This window comes from Oxyura jamaicensis, chromosome 3 (assembly GCF_011077185.1).
Source record: "Oxyura jamaicensis isolate SHBP4307 breed ruddy duck chromosome 3, BPBGC_Ojam_1.0, whole genome shotgun sequence".
NCBI lineage: Eukaryota > Metazoa > Chordata > Aves > Anseriformes > Anatidae > Oxyura > Oxyura jamaicensis.
In genome coordinates, this window is record NC_048895.1 from 25,105,081 (window position 1) to 25,110,500 (window position 5,420).

Consider the following 5,420-nt stretch of genomic DNA (forward strand, 5'->3'; position numbering starts at 1 on the left):
CTCACCGGGAGCACGCACGCGAATGTTTAATGGGAGCCTCTTGAAGCAAATGCTTTGAGCTTCCTCGGTGCTCGTCTCGGAGCTTGCTCCTGGGTATTTACAGAGGTTGGCGCATCTCTGTCTTTGCAGAGAAACCTGGCAGCAGAGTCTGAAGCAGTGAATTTCAAGGTCATTTCACAAAGCTCCGGGCCTGTGCTTAGAAAGGCTTGAACCCCGGGTGCAAGGGAGGGGAGTCCATAATTACCAGCCCCGGGGGATGTGGACGATGGTTGGAGGGGGAGGCTAATTGCAGACTGACTGTCTCCTTGGCCTTCAACGGCTCTAGTGGAGCAGGGAAGCGGTGTGCTCAGCCAAGCACCGAGCGTGTCCTAGGGAAAGGTAATTCCTCCCCGGCCTGCCTGGACCCGTCCCTATAAACAAGGAGAGCTGCGCGGGGAAGGCAGCGCTGCACATTTCACAAAGAGACGTCTCTCCGAGCTGCAGAAGCGAGCCAGGCATGCAGAAAGCCTCCTTGCGAGACAGCACGCAGCCACGTGCCTCCTCCCGAAAGAGCCCGCGAGTCCCCGACCTGCCCTCAGAGGCAGGTGAGGGCTGGGGGATCGGCTCCTTCCCCCCGGCTTGTGCACCCTGGTTTGTGCCATCCCTGGCACCCTGTCACGTCCACGTCCTTCGTCCTTCGTCCTTCGTGTGCGGGCGAGGGATCTGCCCCACGCCCCGGCGAAGCCCCGGCCCTGGGCCACAGCCCTCCGCCGCCTCCCCGCGCAGGCTCCGCTGAGACATCCCCCCCTTCCCCTCCGCATACTTTTAACTCTGTTCATTTCAAACGCTTTATTAGCATGACAAGCTAAACAAGTTTTGACAAAGGGGAACGGATTCAGAGCCCCTGGATTCTCTGTCTGAGGCTGACACCATTCCTCCAGCCTTTGCTTCCAGGTAGGGTTCTGCCATGCATTCGAGCAGCCCTCGGGCACCGTTTCTCCCCGCTCCTTCGCCAGGCAAAATCCCTGGCGTGGAAGGACGGCTGCTCTTCACGTCTCCACTGCAGGGTACACCCGTGCTGGCACTGGCATCCCTTGGGGCGAAGGCTTTGCAGAAAGCGTTGGTGGGGCGAGGCGAGGCTGCCGTGGGAGGTGGGAGAGGAGGGGAGGAGAAGATGCGCAGTGCTGGGGCAGCTCCTCCTGCAGAGAGCTCACCCCAAGGAGCAATCATAACTGTGCCGTGGGTCCCGGCTGGGAAACAGCTCTTTTCAGTCAGAAAAACCTGCACAAGGTCACAGCCCTGTAACCGGTCCCTTGCAGAGCCATAAAGCCCCCCAGGGTAAGGCACCTGTGCAGGCCTGGCCCCCAGGGAGAGCAGAGAGCAGAGGGGCGAGGGGGCTGCCACAGCCCAGCCACCCAGGCCAGAAGGAGCCCCAGGGGACAGGGCAAGGGGCAGAAGTGAGCAGCTGCCACACGTTTTAATGGCTGGTTAGAGATGGCCAGTAGGGGTCACTGAGATCTATTTATTTTATTTTTTATTTTTGTGCATATGGGTTTATAACCACATGAAACATGGCGGCAGTTGTAGTGGGGAAAGGTTGATGTGCAGTGAACAGGTCAGGGACGAGCGCCATTATGCACATGTGAAGTACCAGCGTGTGCTGTGCGTCCCTCTCTGCTCAAACGCCATGACGGCACCCTGCAGGAGCCAGGGTCCTGCGCTGGTGCCTTGCCGTCATTGTTCTCTGGCTCTACCCTCATCCTCCATCCCGTATGCTCAGAGATTTTGTCAGAGAAATTCAAGAGATTAAGAGATTCAGGCTTCAGGGGGCAGAATATTCCGTCTGCTTGTCTTCCTGTGCAGTGCCTGGCACAATTACTCAAGGCGGTCCCGTAAGAAAAAACGCATTTTCGGTTGGGATGGGTCAGCACGGTTCTGTTCCTCAGCCATTGCTGCTGGGGATCCTGACAGCAAAGCGCCCATGAAAAAACTCCAGATGCTTTTGGAGACTTGCACACATTACAATTGAGCCCCAGCCCTTGCTGTTGTGTAGTAGGATGGATTGAATTATGCGCCCAGGCATTGTTAGCAGCTGGCTTACTGGTGGGCTGTCTTCCTCTGGTAGGTGCATGCTCCAGGCACGCTGGCAGGGTGTATTTGGCTGTCCAAATCTGCCTCCACAGACGCGTCTGGCTGTCCCAGGCTGTCTGCGCTTCGCTGTGCTTATTGTTCCTGAGGTGCTGCTGGTTTTGGGTGCTGGGCTCCTCTTGTACTGGCGCATTCCAGAGTGCAAGCTCTGCTCACTTATGTCTTGGTTTTCTTCCTTTTATTTTTTTGTTTTGTTTTGTTTTTGTGGACTCATCCTGTCCATCAAACCTCTTCTGTCTCTGAGGGCTTCCCAGCTGAGGTCTAGCGGGGAATCTTCTGCGCAGCCTCCTCAGGTGGCCGGAGTCACAGAAGCAGTGGAGGGGACGAGCATGTCCTGAGAGTCTCTTCTTGACTGCAGCATCCAAGCAGGAGGAAATGAGACTTCATGCAACTCTCAGGCAGGGATCACCAAAGGCTGGTCCAGCACCGTTGTCCTCTCAGCTTGACCTGGGTTGGTGGGGAACTTGACAGGACCAAGCCTGCACTGCCTTCTTCTGGTGGGGAGACATTATTTCTGGTGTCTAACTTCTTCAGGCAAGACTGCAGGCACTTCAGAGGGATTTGTCCTTCCACGGGGTGGCACCTGCCCACCAGGGGTTCCTTCTATACAGTTACAGGCGTCTATATAAAGTGCTGCCAGTTGGAAAGTATTTTGAAGAGATTCCTCCCTGCCCTTCATTAAGGGTCATAAATTCAGCTGGTATTTGAGAGAATCTAAATGTACTTCCAGGACTGTTTGCTGAGAGCTTTAGCATCCGCCAGAGGCCCCTTAAAATAAAGGGATTATTGGGAGTCAAGTGTTAGATTACCTGGTGCTTGTTAATTGAACTTCAGAGGCTTTAGTGAGCAACTGGCTCTAGCAGGGAGCAGCACTTTGGCATTAATGGTGTTATATAAATGAATATAATGTAACACAACGTCATGCTTCCGCATCATGTCACATCTCTGGGCTCAGGGCAGTGCTAAGTCCAGCTCACAAGCATTCCGGATACAGGAAAAGGCAGGGTGGATGTGTGTCGAGAGAGAAAGGGAGAGAGGGATTGGCAAACAAGGACTACTGGATCTGAGGAAGAGGGTTTTTTTAGTGCTTAGAGCAGGTGACTGCTGTTCAGGCATCCCTAGCTCAGTTTCTGTCTCCCGTTGGCTGTGTGACCTTGGGATCTGATTTTAAGAAGAGCTGAGTTTAACAGACGCAATAAATGCTGAGACCACCTTCCTGTGGGGCTTATTTCACCTGAACTCATAAATGCTTGAAGATCCTCTTCACAGATCTTCTGTGATTCTATGATCCTACTCTGAGAGCTCACCAAAAGAAACCAAAAGACTCTAATCATTGCTGCCATCAGAGCGCGCCCACGGAAACCTGAACAGACCACAACTGTGAATGCTCCAAGGCAGCAAGGCCCATTGGAAATGAGAAACCTCATCAGCTATGAAAATTTCATCAGCTGGCGCGGTAGAAGCAAGAATCTGGAAGTGGAGAGCAGATGGGCAGCTTGGATTCTTGGAGCCATTGTACTTCTGCTTGTTATCTGACTCCGGCACAGGGAGGATTTGGAGAATTTATGGGGGCACAAGTATTGAAGGCTTTCTTGAAATATCCCTGGCTGACGTGTGGCATGGTGCAGATGGCACTTGCTGGGTGCGGAGCAGACGTTTTTGCACAATATTCCCAAGGTCATGGAAGCAGGGTCCTGCTGAGCACCTGTCTGCTATTGTGTAAGAGGAGAGAATGTTTGGGTCCAGTCTGCAGCACTGTGAGACTTTTAATACCTGGATGCACACCTGAAGGCCTTGGAAACACAATACATTTGGGAGTATCATCCAAATGCGGTCAGGACTTCTCTCAGCTATGCAAATTTCCTCTGGACTCAGCTCAAGTAACTACCATGTGGTTATCCACTGTTTGTGAAAGAAAGAGCAACAGGGAAGGGGAGCAGAGGGTGAGTAGGGCTACAGAAGAGGCCTGAGAGGCAGTGGATAAATGTGTGAGCTCAGAATGGAATAAATGGGGTGAATTTGTTTAAAGTTATAAGGTATTGACTTCCTGAAGTCTCCAGGCCTGAACAGTAGAGTGGATGAGTCTGCACATAACAACCAAAGTGCATTACCAAAACTGTGTCCAGGTTTGACTAGCTGACTAGTTCTTGTCCTCATCTGGCTAGTACAAAGCCCTCTTCAAGAAGCAGGCATTTGTCCTTGGCATTTTTAGGTGGATCTTTCCATCCACTACTCTCCCCCTCTCCCTCCTTCCCCACTGGGATCCGGAGTTGGGATCACGCTTCCCCGTTGACTTCCCTGTGATATGCCCCAAAGCGTCAGGGTGTTTCTCAGCGACTGTGGCACACAACAAGCAGAGGACGCTGCGATTTCGGATGCTGGCTCCCAGTAAAGTGTCCTGGCTGGCCAAGACCTAAAGAGGGCAGATCTCCTGCAGTTACTGCGAGCCCATTCTGGGGCGCTGAGTGCACCCACAGACTCTTAACTCCATGGCCAGCCTGTAAGAACTTTTTCTGTAGTCCTCCCCTGCAGCCTTCTCCCCAGAGGTCACAAGGGGGGACTGTTTTTAAGGCCTGCCCTGATGTGCAGTAACTGTACCAGAGGAAGCCTGCAAGGCGACCAAGGGCTGCAGCCTGCTGTGGAGAACCAAGAAAGGAGTCAGGCAAAGAGCAGGGGCTGGATCCTTCCTCAGCCAGGCAGGAGTCATGCCATGAAGGGCAGCTGGAGGAAGCGCCGAGTAACCACCCCATGTCCTTAATTACACATGAAGACACCTCAGCTCTGCCAGTTTTCTATCTGAAGGCACACGGCTCTCAGTTTGCTGCACTATTTATATGCCGTGTCCCTCAGCGTTATCTTCCGAGCTGGCTCGCCTCATCAGAGAGATTTATTGGCACAGCTGGAATGGGAAGGCCCACGTGTTACGTTGTGGCAGGATTGTGCCGGTTTCACCGCACGGACAGCCGCCCACACCCCCCGTCCCGCAGCCCCCCATTTCCCCCCGCTGCCCCGGAGCCGCCATTTCAGGGACGGCGCCTCCAGGGGGTGAGGGCGGCTTTCCCCCCCCCCGCGTCCCGCACTTGGGCTCGCCCATCCCGTTCCCCTCCCCACCCCCCCCCCGGGTCCCGTTGGTCGCGCCCCGCCCCTCTCCGTGCCGCTCGATGACGCAGCCGCGGCGCGGCGTGGGGATTCCGCCGGCTTACCCGGCGTGCCCCGCGGCAAAATGGCGGCCTGAAGCCGTGAGCCGGGGGGGGGGCGGGGGGACCGGGAGGAGAGGGGCGGCCCCGGGGGGG

General features: G+C 54.9%; 1 protein-coding gene across 4 annotated transcripts in view; it reads left to right on the forward strand.

The window, feature by feature from the left end:
- Positions 1–5,293: 5,293 nt before the first annotated feature.
- TJAP1 (tight junction associated protein 1) overlaps positions 5,294–5,420 on the forward strand; it is a 39,831-nt gene continuing 39,704 nt past the window's right edge. For 3 of the 4 annotated variants that reach the window (XR_004749383.1, XM_035321635.1, XM_035321629.1), the window contains exon 1: positions 5,294–5,366. The gene's annotated coding sequence lies outside the window, so the exon portion shown is untranslated. The remainder of the gene's footprint in view (positions 5,367–5,420) is intronic. The other variant, XM_035321634.1, reaches the window with a different exon arrangement.